Source organism: Castor canadensis, chromosome 13 (genome assembly GCF_047511655.1).
Source record: "Castor canadensis chromosome 13, mCasCan1.hap1v2, whole genome shotgun sequence".
Lineage (NCBI taxonomy): Eukaryota > Metazoa > Chordata > Mammalia > Rodentia > Castoridae > Castor > Castor canadensis.
The window spans coordinates 11,856,593-11,873,073 of NC_133398.1; the positions used below are offsets into that span (position 1 = coordinate 11,856,593).

At 40.2% G+C, this 16,481-nt stretch overlaps 1 protein-coding gene and 1 pseudogene across 2 annotated transcripts in view; one reads left to right on the forward strand and one right to left on the reverse strand.

The window, feature by feature from the left end:
- The first annotated feature begins 283 nt into the window (after positions 1 to 283).
- The window catches only part of Strbp (spermatid perinuclear RNA binding protein), a 131,006-nt gene continuing 114,808 nt past the window's right edge, over positions 284 to 16,481 (forward strand). Inside the window, exon 1 of one of the 2 annotated variants that reach the window (XM_074051061.1) lies at positions 284 to 440. The gene's annotated coding sequence lies outside the window, so the exon portion shown is untranslated. The remainder of the gene's footprint in view (positions 441 to 16,481) is intronic. The other variant, XM_074051062.1, reaches the window with a different exon arrangement.
- On the reverse strand, positions 13,478 to 13,795 carry LOC109679532 (small ribosomal subunit protein eS21 pseudogene; annotated as a pseudogene).

The following is a 16,481-nucleotide window of genomic DNA, read 5'->3' on the forward strand; positions in this document are numbered from 1 at the left end:
AGAGGGGCGGAGACGCAGTTTACGTAAGCATCTGTTCGCAGGTGCATGTGGCCGCCGCCTGCGTGAGCTCCCTGCGCGCTCCAAGGTGCGCAGTTGGCGCAGGCAGCGGCGCAGCGCAGCGGCAGCGGGCGCTGGCCGGCGCTCTCAGGTGCGGCAGAGCGCGCGTGGAAGGGGCCCGCGGAGAGCGAGGGGCGGGCTTTCCGTTCCCCAGCAGCCGCGGGGCCCGCCCCCTGGCTCGACCAATAAGCGTGTTCGGCGGCGTCACGTGCTCGCCGCCGCCGCCGCCGCCGAAGCGAAGACCGGAGCCGCGAGCGCCACCAGGGCAGCAGCCGCCGCAGCCGCCGCCGCTGGACTGAGGAGCCGGAGACGCGGGCGGACGAGGTGGCGGCGGCGGCGAAGCGGGAGCGGGGACCGGGCGCAGGCAGAGCGCGGCAGCGCGGGTAGGCTGTGGAGGAGCAGGCGCCTGCGCGGCGGGCCGTCCCGGGCGGGTGGCGGTTGAGGCGGCGGTTGAGGCGGTTGGCGGAGCCGGCCCGGGCCCCGCATTGTTTGTTGTGCGTCCTTAGCAGCGGCGGCTGCTGAAGCGGAGAGCAGGGCGCAATCTCGGCCCCGCAGATCCGGCATTGTGGCCGCCGCCGCCGCCGCCGCCGCCGCCGCTGAGGTGCCCCGGCCGCTTTGGGCAAGGGCAAGGGCAGCGGGCCGCCTTCCTCATCTTCGGGGGACCGGGTCCCGGCCCCGAGCCACGGGAGGGCGTGGGCAGCGTGGGGGGCGGGCGCCGGGAGCTCTGGGTAGGCTGGAGCGCAAGGGGCTCCGGGCAGGTGTAAAGGACGTTGGGGGCAGGAGCTGGGGGGGGGGTGGCGGACACAGGGTGTGGGCAGATGTGGGGAGGACGGAAGATAGATGGATCCGGCCCACAGAAGGGTAAGGGCCTTGGGGCAGCTCTGGGGGACCCTTGGGGGCCAGGGCGAGAGTGATGGAGGACATGCCGGCGCGCGCGCGTGTGTGTGGGCAGCGCATGGTGTTCAGAAGGGTGTGAAGGGGCCTTTGAGGAGGGCAGGGGCTAGTGGAATGGGCATGGAGGGTGAAGACTGGGGACTCGAGGCCCAAATGGCAGGAACTGATAGCCCGGTTAGCGCTGCGCCTGAGGGGCAGGGAATGGGGCAGGTGGTAGAAAGGCTACCGGACGCGTGAAGAGGAATGGTGGAGGAGGGGTACGGTAGGGGGAAGTGTGGCAGGCAGGCCCGCTGAGCACTGGGAGGGAGGGAGAAAGGGACAGAGGCATCTGGGGGTCTCGGAGTGGTGTTGTTGAGGGAAATGGGGAGGGTGTTTAGGCAGGAGGTGTGTGTGATGGTAGGCCCAGGGGCTCCAGGAGACCCATGAGGGGTGTCTGGCCAGGAGATGTGGAAGGAGACAGGTTGACATGCCGGGGAGAAAGGCAGGTGTCTGGTGCTGAGGGGAGTATGAGGTGGAATCGAGGTGATTGCGTCAGGGACACCGTGGTGATTGAGGGGCTTGGGAGAGAAATGGGGACAACAAGGTAGGCGATTTGGATGAAGAAGAGGAGGTATGTGGGGCAGTGGATAGGCAGCAGTAGTGAGTGAAGTGAAGGGTGTTTAGTAAATAGGGATGTAGGATTGGAGAAGGAACTTCTTTTGGATGTCGGTTGGTGGGGGCGCTGGAGAGGGACACCAGTCAGTGCTGGTGGGATGGAGAATGTGAGGTAGAGGAGAGGGGTGGGAATAGGGAAATGTTCTTGGAGGGGCAGATGACATGTGGGGACAGATGGAAGGAAATGTTTTTGGGACAGGAAGTGTGGAGAGAAGTTGTAGAGAAAGAATGAAGATGAAGCGTGTGTGTGTGAAGGGAAATCAGTAGAAGAGGCTGGCAGGACAGGTTGGAAAGGAAGGTGTACAGGTTTGGAGTACCATATGTGGATGGATTTGGGGCACTGTGTGAAGGGAGTAGGCAATGGGCAGTGGGAAGGAAGTGGGGAAGATGGTATTTTGAAATAGAGGATGTAAAAGGAATGCATAGTAAGTACCTATAGAGGGTAAGGAGAGGACAGGGTAGGAGGGATGTGTATGCACATGTCTGTGACTGTGGGACAGGGTGATGGGATTGGGGGGGATGGGTGGAAAGTAAGATGCCCAGGTTTAGGGCAGGAAATGACTATTAAAGTTGGAGAGAGTTTGGAAATAGGTTGCTTAAGTGTATGAAAGCGTGGAAAGAGAATGGAACGTTGAGATTCAAAGATCCAAAGTTTTTAGGGTATTGAAAGTATAAGGAAGGGTAGAGTGCAGAAGTTGGTGGGGGGGGGGGGGGAGGAACCTAAAAAGATAGAATTCTAGAGGAACTGAAAGTTGGGGAGAAGGGAATGTGGGTTCTGGAATGATGTTAATGGAAAATGAAGAATATTAATCTGTTCCACATATGAAAGTTTATGGTTCTAAGATCATAGCGATCATGAAACTTAATTTTCATTTCCTATTTAGTGAATAGGAAAGAGGAGAGCTGGGTGCCCACCCAAGTTGGGAGGAGGTGGGATGTGTATCCTCTTAGAATAATTGTCTGATGAGTGGAAGAGCCATTCAGGGTCAAGAGGAGAGCACCAAAAGTAAATGGAAATGGCATTGCAGCAGGCGCAAGGCAGATGTCTCTGTGGAGCTGCAAGAGAGCAGGACCCAGCGGCTAGTAGCATGCAAGGGCTGTGGGTTAGAGAGGGAGGAAGGAATGAATACCTTGGTGCAGTGTCTCACATACCCTGGTGCTTTCTGGGTAATGGGGCAGTATTCAGGCATTGGATGATGTAATATCTGACTCCCATGCTACAGGCCAACAGAAGTAATGCACACCCAGTTCCTAAAACCTGCAGAAATGGTGCCTTTAGACTTTTTAACTCTTCTTTCCATGTGTGAATAACTGATACTGGGTTGTTGGCTTTTTCTCTCAAGTAGTTACAGTAAATTTTAGTTGGAGGCTTTTGGATTCTTTGGTATTTTGATTTGCAGTGTGTGTGTGTGATGTTAGTGTTACGGGAAGACATTTCCGGGTATGGGTGGATGTTTGACCATCAGCTTGGCAGACATGGAAAGTAACCTGTAGGAATTTGTGTATAGGCATTTCAGTGCCTATGTCATTTATTGTTTTGTGGCTTGTGTTAGATTCTTTGGGATTTGGAAGGGTTCCCTAGAATCTTGGAAAATGGCTTCTCTTTTGACAGTTGAAAATTCAGTCTCATTAGATTTTGCTAAAAGGTAAACTTCAACTTGTTACAGAAGTAACTTCATCTATCACTCTGTAGACTGAGTAGTGTGTAGCATGGTAGCCAGTATGGTTTCAAATAAAAGTTCTGCTTTGGAAACCTGGAAGCTTTCTAGGTTGATTAATTTTCTTTTGTCAATTTGAGAAGTATCTTAATGCAGCCATTATACATTCAAATAATAATTTGAGTGGAAATGGGAATCTTGCATAAACATAATGAAGGCTGAGCAGAGCACCAAATTTTAAATAATCTGAATCTGTGAATATAAATATTTAAAAAATAATCTAGAAGCTAATGATTTTTAAAATCCAGATTTGAAGTGTGTCATGCAAGCAGCAAAATAATACTCAGAAGGCAGTGCCACAAGATTTTAATTTTTGAAGGAAAGGTTTTTAAGTATACTATACCTTTGATTGAAGGTCTTGGAGTATTTTGAGATTTGATGTATATATATATGATAGTATTTTAGGGAGCATAGCTAGCCCCCTTTGCTCGTTGGCAGAGAATTTAAACATTAGAATATAAGATAAATAGAGAAATTGCAGAAAATTCTCTGCAATCTGGTGCTTGCTGCTTTCTTATATTTATTAAGTCCATTGTTTTAGTTCATTTTATTGATGGGTAAGCAGCACTTTCTTGCTCAAAACACTCAGTTTTGGCATAGTATCCTCATTATATGTGTTGTTCCATGAAGTTCTATAGCTTGAGATAATTTGTAGGCCCTTTTAAGATATCCTAAGTTTATGAACGAAGGAAAGCAGGTTATTTAAGCTTTGTAGGCTAAATAATTGGGTTCTGGTTTTATTTTCACTGGTGGCTTGCTGGACAAGACACTTAATCTTATTGTGTTTCTCCTTCAGAAACCTGACTCTCTATCTACCTCCCAAGAGTATTGAGATTGTTTTGAACAAGTTTAAGTCTTTTGGGAAGATTAAAACTATGTAAATTTGGAGATGTTATTTCTTTAGCTCCTTTTTCCCACCTGTGGTTTTTAGACTGGTCAAATATTAATTAGTACTTCAGAATTTGCTGTTATGTGGATTAATTTGTTGTGAGAAAGTTGGTTAGTGATGGGAATTTTGTGAGATGCCAGCAAATTGATGATTTTTCATTGTTCTACTGTATACTTTCCTGGCTTACCTCTACATCTGAGTGTTGGTGCTAATTTGAATTCTTCAGTCCCAGCAGAAGCTTGTGACAGACATTATGAGTTCTAGCTCTAAGTCCAAAATTGTTTCTAAGCATGATTTCCAGAAACGAGAGTACTTCTCTAGCTCAATGAATTCAATTCTTAAGTCAGGAATACTACACATTTTTATATGTATTTTGTAGAGGATTAATTTTTAGGGACTTGAACTAAAAAATAGAACTGTTGCTTCTAGTGGCAGTAAGCTTCCCTGTTTTGATTTATTGGCTACTTTTTTCTTTTTAAAGTTTTAGTTGTCAATTAATTACCTATCTTTGGATATCTCCAAGACCATTGATAGAGTATGCCCTGTTTGAGGGGAAATGATTTTTAAGTGCTTTTTCAATGTTGTGTTTGGTTTGCTAGTCATAAAGAGCCTTTAGTCACGACTGCAGTTGCAAAAATATAAGTAGTAAGTTGCTTTATGAGACATTAATTTGTCTTGAGCTTGGCAACACCTGTCTTTGATAGTGATCCTATTGTGTTAGCTGATCTATCCTACTAGTTTACTATCTTGTATAACATGTTTGGACATTATTACCCATCTTAATGCTTTTCTGTTTTCATGTTTTGTATAGATCCTTTTATTGAAAGTTTGGTTTATCAAAATTTGTTTAGTTGTAGAAAAACTATTTCTGACAAGGTAACTATGAGTGGCTTCATACTGCCCTCTAATTTTAGAAACTGTTTATTGAGAGATGTAAATTAAATTTATATGTCAGTTGAAACAGAAAGAAATCAGGCCAGACTAATGATAAAGATAATTAAATGATTTGAGCTTTTGAAGTCTGTTAATCTTTAATCTAGCTTTTAATTCTTACATTGAATAGTGAGATGACCAAATGACCTATTTGTCAGTTTCATGCCCAATTTGAATTAATTCTGTCCTACAGTATTTGAGGAGTATAGTGCCTGCCTCATGAAAGACTCCCCATATATATATATGTGTGACTGAGTGAATGAAGCAGCTCTAAATTTTAGTTATTTGATAATGAAATTCTCCTAACTTTGGATATAACTAACAGTATATAAAAACATTTGCTTTCTTTAGTTAACTTTAGCACAACTTGAAAAGGTACAGTTGAGTATATCAATAACAAAATCACAGCAATGCATTGTGTGACTTCATGTTTTATTTCCATTTGAAAAGTGAGAATTCTGCAGCAGGTTGTGTAATAAATTCTGAGTCATTTCTGGGTCATGGATAAGATGTAGTTTCTTACTGTACCTGCAGATTTTCCTGTTTGCAGTCTTCCAGGTACTAGTGCTTTTTCACAATGTCCTGTTGGGCAGATCAGTATTTTGTTTATGAATTTGCTGTATTATTGACATACAGCAAATTATTTTGAATAAAAAATAGACCCTTCCCTAGATAGATTGGTCCTTAAGATAAAAAAGGAGTCTGTGACTTTGGTTATGTTTAGCCAGCTTAACTGAAAATCAGTACATTTTAAGACAACTAGATAGTGACCTAGTAAAGACGTGGTTTATTTCTAAAAGTTAAGATGGAGGCAGTTCATTCTTAAGATGTTCATAGTTCCAGGTAAATCTGAAACTCTTCAAACATTGCATCCAGTCATAAGCTTTTGTACATTTTACCTAATGAAGTTTTGGATACTGAGTAGCTTGTGAATTAAATAGATAACTCAGTTTTAGTTGGCAAAGCTAGTGAATTAGAAGGAAGAGTTTGCAGTTTTAATATAGAGTAGCAGCTGGAGAGTATAAACATCTTAAGCCCTTGATATGTGTGTGTGTTGTTTTTGAAGTAAACTATGAGTAAACTTATAGTGGGAAGGTTAGCATGGAAGAGCAGGTATCAAACATTACTAAGGAGGATTTTAAAAAGATATCTAAAAGTAAATATTAGTTGTTGTGTTTTCTCATCTGACAGCTTTGTGGTAAATGTTGTGGAATTACACAAAATCAGCTTTTGAAATTAGTATTATGTTTAGTGGTATCTTTTCTTTCTGGTGCTCAGAGTTCACATACTGGGACTTTGATCCCTATGACAGCTGCATAAAGTAGGTGAACAGCAGAATATTGCATTTGGAGAAATGAGGGACAAGTAGCTAATCTAGGGTAGAGAGAGACTGGCTTTCAGATCACCCTTCAGAAGTTGCATATCATATTCATGTTAGTCCCTTAATTTGGCAAGGATGGCTAATTGGTTGAGCAAATATGAAACCTGCCTCTTTATCAAGCCATTGAATATAAGCCTTTTCAAGGACTGCGTGGGATAATGCTTACCCTTGTTAGAATGTCCAGGATCCCAGGATTATGGGGGTTAGTAATGAACTTGAGAAAAAGGGCTGGCACTGGGTGGACTTTTTATTGCAGATTTTCCCAAAATTCCTTGTGTGCAACCGTACTTGATGCGTTGAAGATGTTTTTGACACTGGAAGACATGGCTTTGAGGTCTGATCCTGCTGTTTATGAGTTGCAGATTTCTCTCATGTCTAAAATTCGGATAACCCCCCTAATTTACAGAGTTACAGTGAGGATTAAAGAAAATAAGAAAATTGTTTATAAACTGTGAAGCACATAACTTTTTAAAGGGAAGATTGAGCAGAAACTAAGGGCAGGCTTTGAAGAGATGTGGAAATTTGACTCAGAAAATCCTGGAATGTACATAAAAGGGAATAGAACAGTGAACTTCCACATAATTATCAGCACTTTGCTGACCTTATTTCTTGGTCCCTCACTCATAATTATGTTTTGTTATATTTTGTTGGAGTATTTTTACCACATTTTTTTTTTTTTTTGTGGAATGGGGTTTGAATTCAGGTCTTTGCACATCTGCAGTCCATTTTGCTCTGGTCATTTTGGAGATGGGGGGGGTCTCGAAACTGTTTGCCCATGCTGGCTTTGAATCTTGATCCTCCCCATCTCACCCTCCCAAGTAGCTGACCATTTATAGCAAATCTTAGACATCATATACTTTCATTCATAAATACTTTAGTGTATATTTCTAATTGATTAAAAACCTAAAAAAAATAACTAATTTAACCCTGTACATTAACAAGAATTCCTATATGCAGAGGGATCTGGATTTGAAACATAGCTCTACCGCTATACTTTGTATGTTAAGCATATTATTTGCATTCTCTGAGCTTTTGTTTCCTTATATGTTAGAAAAAAGATAATACTTCTTCAAGGTATTTTGAGCTTAAATGAAATAACATACAAAATGCTTAACATAAAGATTATCAGTAAGTGGCCCAACCTGTCTTCTCAACCTCCTATGGCATGCGAATTTTCCTTCTTTAGTATCTCAAAGAGCAATAGCATTCTGGAATTATTGTCCAGTGAAATTTCTCCTTCATTGGGCTGTTTGGCTCTTGTAGTGAAATTCTGAAACAGTTGTGATGGTGTCTGTTCTCCTTTCTTCTGCAGCATCACTGTTCCCTGTCTACTGGCTCATTCCATTCAGCATTCATCTCTATTTTTTTTTTTCTGATACTAGGGATTGAATTGAGGGCCTTGTGCTTGTGCTACCGCTTGAGCCACTCTACTATCTCTATGTATTTTTAAACAACCATATCTGTTTTTTTTTTTTCATTTTAACTTTTTATTAGCATATAATAGTTGAACTGGGGGATACATTGTGATATTCTTATATATGCTTACAATATATCTTTGATTTACCCCCTCTGTTCTCCCTCTTCTCCCTCCCCTCTTCTTAGAACAATTTCTTTTTTTTTAATTAGGATATATTCATTGTACAGGGGGGCATTCATAGTGACAATTCTGATTAGACTTATGTTATACATTATTTACATTGTCCCCATTGTCTCTCTCCCCAACCCCCTCCCTACCTCACCCCACTTAAAGCAGTTGCAGGTTTCTTAGTTCTGTTTCATATAGGTATATGAAGTTCATTACCATAAACCATCACCTTAATCTCCTTCCTTCACTCTCCCCACTCCCACTAGTATTCCACCCCCCATACACTGTTTTGTTAGAACAATTTCAGCAGGTTTCATTCCTCTGTTTTCATGTATGCACACAAAATATATCTACCATATTCACACTTATTTGTCCTTGCCCTTTACTCACTTCCCTCCAACTGGTACCCACCCCTGGAAAAGACCTTTTTTACCCTTCTGTCCTTAATTTCTTTTTTAAGTGTATATTGATAGTCCAAGGGGGTTTCACCTTGGTACTTCAGGCCTGTATATATCGTGCTTTGGTCAAATTAACCACATCCCTAATTACTTTTTCTCTGTTACCATGCTCTCGTAATATTCAGTGGTTTATGGTGGATTATGTTATGTTACATTCATGTATAGATGACTTGTTTCAATATTTTTCATTCTCTAACACTTTCTTTGTGTTTCTTGCTTCCTGTTGTTCCCTCAGACAGAGCCATTAATTCAGTTTTGTTCTCTCTCTCACTATATATATATCATATATGTAGTATATGATATATATTATCATGTACATATCTGTATATACAGTTAGTTTATAGGTCTAGCTTCCACATATGAGGGAAAGCATGCAATCTTTGACTTTTTGAGCCTGACCCATTTCATTTAACATGATGTTCTCCAGTTCTGCCCATTTACCTACATCTTCACAATTTCATTCTTTTTGGCTGAATAAAACGCCATTGTGTATATATGCCACATTTTCTTAATCCATTCATCAGTTGTGGGGCAGCTGGGTTGTTTCTAAAGCTTGACTATCGTGAATAGTAATGCAGTAAACATGGGTGTGCAAGTGGCTCTGTTGTATCCTGGGGCACATTCCTTCGAATATATGCCTAGCAGTGGTATCGCTGGATCATATGGTAATTCTATTTTTAGTTTTTTGAGGGACTTCCCGTACTGCTTTCCGCAGCGGTTGCACTAATTTACATTCTACCAACAGTATAGAAGTGTTCCTTTCCCCCCCACATCCTTGCCAGCATTTTTTGTTTAAACAACCATATCTTAACTGTCTCTTCCAGCTGCTTTCCTTTGAAATAAAACTTCTTGAAAAAGTTGTTTCTATTCTGTTCTCTCATTCTTTCCTGAATGGACTCTAGTGAGACTTTCAACTACATCACTGTAATGAAACTCCTCTTGTCAAAACCACCAGGCTCAGTTCTTATTTGACTAAGTAGCAGTGCCTGCCTTGAAACACTTTCTGCTTTGGTTTCTAGGTACCACACACTGCTGTTTTTTTCAAACCTTCTTTGCCTCTTCTCAAACTCCTTTGTTGCTTCTTCCTTATTAGTCCTTTGTAGTACTTAATTGGACTGTTCCATGGGGTCTATGCTCTTTTTTTTTTTTTCTCATTCTCTTCGTGCTCTTATCCAGTCATGGCTTTACATAATATGTGTGCTGATGACTCCCAAACTTTTTCTATAGCTGGAAACTCCAGGCTTATCTACCCTACTGTTGACATGACATTTCCACTTACATATTTTATTGGCATCTCAAATTGAATTTGTTCCAAATCAGACTCCTATCTCCTTGATCTTGATCTTTGCCCTATCCCCTTTTCTCCTTGCTCCTTTTATAGTCTTCCACATCAGTAAGTAGAACTCAGTCTTTCTAATTGTGCAGGCTAAAACTTGGAGACATCTTCATTCTCTTTCTATTACACACCACTTCTAATCCATCAGGAAATCTTGCCAACTTTGTCTTCAAAATATATTCAGACTCTAATTTCTAATCAACTTGTCTGAATTATTATAGTAGCCAATTTTTTTTTTTTGCTCTTGTTCCGTAGTCTATTCTTAATACAGTAGCAAGAATGAGTCTTCTGAAAAGTAAGCCAGATTTTGTTACCTCTGGTCAGAACCAACTAGTGATTTCTGTTTTGCTGAGAGTAAGGTCAAGTTCTTAGGTCACCTGGTCCTTTCTTTGCTCACTGACTGCATCTTCTCTTGCCCTCTTTCCTTCTTCTTCCTTCCTCCTTCATTCCTCCCTCCCTCCCTCCTTCTATTTCAGAGCTAGAGATCAAACCCAGGGCCTTACTCATGCTACACATGTGCTCTACCATTGAGTTACATCTCCAGTCCCAACCTCATCTTTTATCCTGTTTTGCTTACTTCATTCATGACCTTCATGCTGTTCAATGAAGGCAAGGATTTTGTTGATTGTGTTTTCTGTAGTTTCTAAGTACCTAATAAAATAGTACTTGAGTAATATTGTAATTTCTTATCTGGTAAAGGATGCTATGATTGTAGTGTTTTAGTTAAATTTTCAGCTTCTTCTTTGGAATACTAGGTACCCTGAAGTTATTATTTTTTTCTTTGGTGGTATTTAGGGCCTTGGGCTTGCTAGACAGGAGGTCTACCACTTGAGCCATGCTGCCAGCCCATGAAGTCTTTTTTTTTTTTTTTGGTGGTACTGGGGTTTGAACTCTGGAACTCACAATTGCTAGGCAGGTGTGCTACCGCTTGAGCCACTGGACTAGTCCTTTTTTGGTGTTGGGTAGTTTCAAGATAGGGATTTGTGAACTATCTGCCCAGGACTGGCTTTGAACCATGATCCTTCTGATCTGTGCCTCCTGAGTAGCTAGGATTACAGGTCTGAGCCACAGTGCCTGTCTCCATGAACTCTTTTTGATGTATTTGTTTTCCATCTTCATTGAGTTATTAATTTGTTAGTCTTTTGAGCCCTTACTAAGGACTATACTAGTTTCACTGGGGATACAAAGGTAAAGTATACATAGATCCCAACCTTTAAGAGTCTACAGTCTAGGGTTGGAGTTGTGGTTCAAGGGTTAGATCATCTGCCTAGTTAGTGTGAAGCCCTGAGTTCAAATTCCAGTTACTGCCTCTTTCCCCCACACAAGAGTCTACAATCTGTTGGGGGAAGATAGTGATATGAAATATATATATTTTTTAAAAGTAGGTATCCAAGAGAAAAAATGGCCCAGGAATTAGAAGAGAAAGAAATTATTTCTAGTTGAGAGGAATGAGGGAGAGATCTCAGAGGATTTAATATGTGATATTTATGTGGGAGCTATGGGAAAACATGCAGGATTTATGAGAAAATAGAAAAGAGAATTCCATTTGGAGGGAATACCATTAGCAAAACAAAACTCAAGGTTTGTATGGGAAATAATTCAGTTAGTAAAAGATAAGTATAAAATGACTTTGTACTGAGTGTAAGTTTGGAGAGGTATGTTGAAGCCACCAGTAGAGGGCCTTGAATACAAAAATAAGGCATTCACACCTTATTTGATCTGTTGTGACTCCAGCAAAGGACTCTATTGGGACTGTCTTTATGAATCTTGTAGCTTTATATGGAGAGAGGCTGAAATACATATATTGATGAGAATGCTATTATAATGGTTTATAATTATATTATAATGGTTTTTGGGAAGAAGTGGTAAGATAATGGAGGTGGGTATAGAAAATGATGAAACTTGGTCATTGGCTGTGAGGGCTGAGTGACATGTCTGACTACAGGTTATCAAGTCTTAGTTGGTTAGGCTGGGTAACCTGAATAGGAAGTAGGGAACTCAAGATGGGTTTATGAGTTTGTAGGTATGATGGTGACATCCAGGTATGATTGTTCTTATAAGAGGAAGATTTTTTGTTTTTTAAAAGAAAAGATGTACATCTGTGCCTTTGCTCCTTTCTTTTAGATACAGTTAACTGCCAGAAAGATAAGAACAATTGCTGAATCTATTGATGGGTCAGAATTCAGATAATTGATTTGGAAAATTTGTTTTTTTAATTTTTTTTTTAAGCTTTAAGTGGCTCACTTGTTTCATTGTTTGTTAATAAGTTGCTCTAGGTTGCAAAAACTTCATACAGTCTCATATATTGATACAATTTAAATGTTATCTTTTGAGTTCTCCTTTACTGCTGTTTCACTTACTGTAGATACCTAAGCAGCTTCTTTCTTATACTTTTGGAGACAATGAATCAGGGTTCCCAGCTAGGAAACTTGATACATTGTTAAGATGAAGGCATTGCTAATTTGAGTTAAAAAATTTGCATGCTCATACTATACAACCCTTTTAAAACCGCTAAGGACAAGCTCCACATTGAGAGAGGACAGTCTAACCTAATTAATGGTAGTTAAGGTGTTAGTTACCAAAACATTTCTATAACAACCTATACTTAAAAGAAGTACCAAAAGATAATAGGGTACTGAACTTTTATTCTAGGCAAATTCAAGAATCTTCTAGATTTATGTGTTACTTTAAAAGTCTTGTAGTAGGAGGTGTTTTTAACCCAAGGTTATTTATAGGAACAAAGAAATTATTTGCAAAGTAATGTCCTTAATGTATACTGTTTTTATTTATAGGCTATCTAATGGTGTATGGTATTTATATTTTATACTTCATACTTTTTTTAATAGTTGAAAAAAAGGCATCACTGAGTTTATTAACTAAAAACTTGCAATTCACCAGCTTGGTTTGACCTTGAGTTTGCTACATTAGTCATCTGTTAAGTCTTTTCCTTTGTGACATCTTTTTTTTGTTTTGCTTTTTTTTTGTTGTTGTTGCTTTTTTTGTCTTATTTTGTTCCAGAGAGGTTAAGGCACTAGTCCAAAAATCACATATCCAAATTGGGACTGGAGGTGGATTTCTTCTTTTCTTACGTCTCTCTTTTTTGAGACAGGGTCTTGCTCTGTAGCATGGGCTGGCCTGAAACTCTACATCCACTTGCTTTAGCCTCCTTAGTGCTGGGATTACAGGTGTTTACCATTAAAGGGGTGGATTTTTTTGACCTTTTGTCAAGCATGTCAGGCTTCTTTAGAAATAAGGACCAGATGCCAGGTGCCAGTGGCTCATGTTTGTAACTCTAGCTACTCAGGAGGCTGTGGTTCGAAGCCAGCCCAGGCAAATAGTTTGAAAAAACTATCATGAAAAAGGGCCGGTGGAATGGCTCGAGGTGTAGGTCCTGAGTTCAAGCTCCAGTACCACAAAAAAAAAAAAAATCGTCCTTTTCTTACATAATAGTTGATATATTACATTTACAAACAGCTACAACGTTAAAAAAAAGTCAGTTAATAATTAATAACAACAGAAATGCATTATGCATATTTAATCTTTACACTAGCCTTTTGTGTGTGGCTTCTCTTTATTTATGACAAATATTGCATACCCACAATTTCCTCCAGTCAGAAGTTCTTTGAGACGATGCCATCAGCCTTGGCCAATCGGAGAATGGAGTCATCTGATTCACCCATCCTGCGAATGGCCCCACAGATAGCGTATGTCTTAAATTGGTCGTTAAACCTGCCTGCGACCTTATCGACCTCAGCCACATTCATCTGGATAGACGCGTGGTCCTTGGCATCATTGATGCGATTGCTGGCGGAGCACTTCCGCGGCACGTAGAGGTCCACGAACTCGCCTGCCTCATTCTGCATGTTGGAGCCGCGCCTGGTGCCTCCGAGACGAGCACGAGGACTATACAAGCCTTTTAAAAAATGTTATTGTATTCCAGATGAGAAAAGCAAGGTTTCTTTGATAACTTCACATTCATTTAGGTGATAAGTTGTGGTTCCTCTATTTGAGTCCATGTCTATTTGACTCAAAAATTTGGGTGTTCTTTTCACTAAGTCTGGAAGTGAACAGGCAGAAAACAACAAGTAGGAGGAGTCATTTTGTGTGGAGCACTGATTAGTGTTTAGCAGAATAATGTAGATATTAGGGAAGAGGATATATGTTTGCTAGTCTGTATCTGTGCATTAGTAGCATCTTATGACAAATTGTAATCTGTATATATAGAAGAAAAACAAAATAGTAAATAGCCTTTGGGACTACTTAATAGATACTATTATAAATAATGAGAAGTTGCAACATAGCTTCTTAGATTTGTTCCTAGAAATTTTCTACTATTTTTCTTCCTATCTTTAGTGAATCTTTGTTTCACTTAATTTTAAATTCATAAATTGATTTGCTTGGGTAGTTAAATTCTAGTTTTAGCAGTATTATAAATTGATCGTTTCTCATTTCAAGATGCTTTTAGGCCAGGTGTGGTAGCTTGTGCCTGGAATCTTAGTTACTCAGGAGACAGAGCAGGAGGATCTTGAGTCAAGGTCAGTTGGGCAAAAAGTTAGGGAGACTCCATCCCAATCAGTAAACTGGGCGTGGTGGTGCACATCTGTCCTCCCAGCTAACTAGGAAGTAGAAGTAGAGGCCTGCCTGGGCAAAAATGAACAAAAAGGGCTGGGGGTTTTGCTCAAGTGGAGGAGTGCCTTCCCAGTAAATGAGACGCCCTGAGTTCAAATTTCATACCACCAAAAACAAGACACCAATAAAAAGTGATAGTTCAGTTCCTGTGAAGAATTACTCAAATTGTGTGTGTTGAAGGATTTTGTGATTACATTTTTATCCTTATTTAAAAGAAAAACCTTATGTTAGCTTTTTTAAAGTTTGAAAGAACCATCAGTAGGCCAATTTTCAGTCATTGTTCTGATTCTTGGTTAGTCACCATGTAAACTTTGTCACTTTTCTCCTCATAGATAGGCATTGATATAATATGCTTCAATATGCTTGTTGTATAAAAGGATATGTAAAATATAACTTCTTGGGTACTTTGGATAGAGAATTTTTTAAAAAAAGGATTTTGTTACAATAAGAAGAATATAAACTGTACCATACCAGCCACCTGGAAATGTCCTGAGTTTAATTGTATTGATAATTATCCTAGTGACTTTTGCTCATATCTTAGCAAAAGGGACTTCTATAAATGGATTTCAGGCCTTTAAAAACTTTTATTTTTTACATGCCTGTAATCCTGGCTTCCAGGTTGAGATTGGGAATATCACGGTTTGAGGCTAGTCTGAACAAATAGTTTGGGAGACCCTATCTCCAAAATAACCAGACCAAAATAGACTGGTGGTATGGCTCAAGTGGTAGAGTGCCTGCTTTGCAAGTGCAAGTGCAAGCCTTGAGTCCCACCAAAAACAAAACAAAAAAGAAAAAACCCCAAATAAACAAGAAAAACCCCGTTTATTTAAAAACTTAAAAATGGCTTTTATTTAAAAGCTTAAAAATGGCTTGTAATTTGGCTCATGTATTACAGATTACATTTTCTGATTGGATCTAAGAATGAAATTTTACTGTCTCTGGAACCAGAAAATGTATAAAGACTATAGGGTTTGGAGTTGGTCAGATTTGTTTTCAGATCTTTTCTTTGACAGTATCTGTGTGCTCTTTCATCTTTTAAAATAAATATGATGCTTCACAACTTTGTAGAGTAGGATTGAAGGTGATGTCTCTAAAGGGCTCAGTTCAGGATCTGGCACATAGTAAGTTTTGCTCAAATTTATCTGTTACAGGCAGAAGCCTAAGTTTTGATAGCCTAGACAATAATATCAAACATAATACAAGTTAGTAAAACTTCATTTGTACTTTGTCTGGTAATCAGTACATTTCTTCTTTTTGTGAGTGTCTTTTTGTGTTTTTTTGAAGTGCCATATGTCATTTTTTTCACTATTTCTCAGAAATGCTTGACATATATATTCTTTGATAATTATAAATTTATTTCAAAGAATAGATGGTGGTGTACAAGCTAATGATGATTCATTTGCTCTCTTAGGGCAACCCTTCAGTTAGCTGTTGCTTTGTAGCGTGCCAGCAGGTGCTTACTACACCTAGAGATGTCAGCTGGCAGGAGCCCAAGCTTATGTCAAAGAAGGAAGCTTCAGTTGCCTGGAATGAAAGAGCTACACAAGGCCTACTCAGTGTTTATGGTATATTTCATGATGATTGTTAATATTAAAGCATGAAATGCTATATCATAGCCTATTAATTTTACTCATTACTTCCCTATTATTTGTATCGCTTCTCTTATTCAGCTCAGAAACACATACAAAAGGCCTTTTACTCTATAACTGTAGGGTTGAGGTTATGATGGATCATAATCTAAGAATATTAGCTGTGGAGGGGACTTTGGAGATCAGCTAGACAACTCTTAATTGTGTCAGATGAGAAAGCTGGCTGAGAGAAGCTGTGGCTGGCTCAAGGACGCAGTGAGTAAGTAAGTGACAAGTCTAATTTTCAGTCCAGTATTATGAAGGTAACCTGATAGAGTGGAGAGAACACTGGACTTTGGAGTCACACAGGCTTGATTTT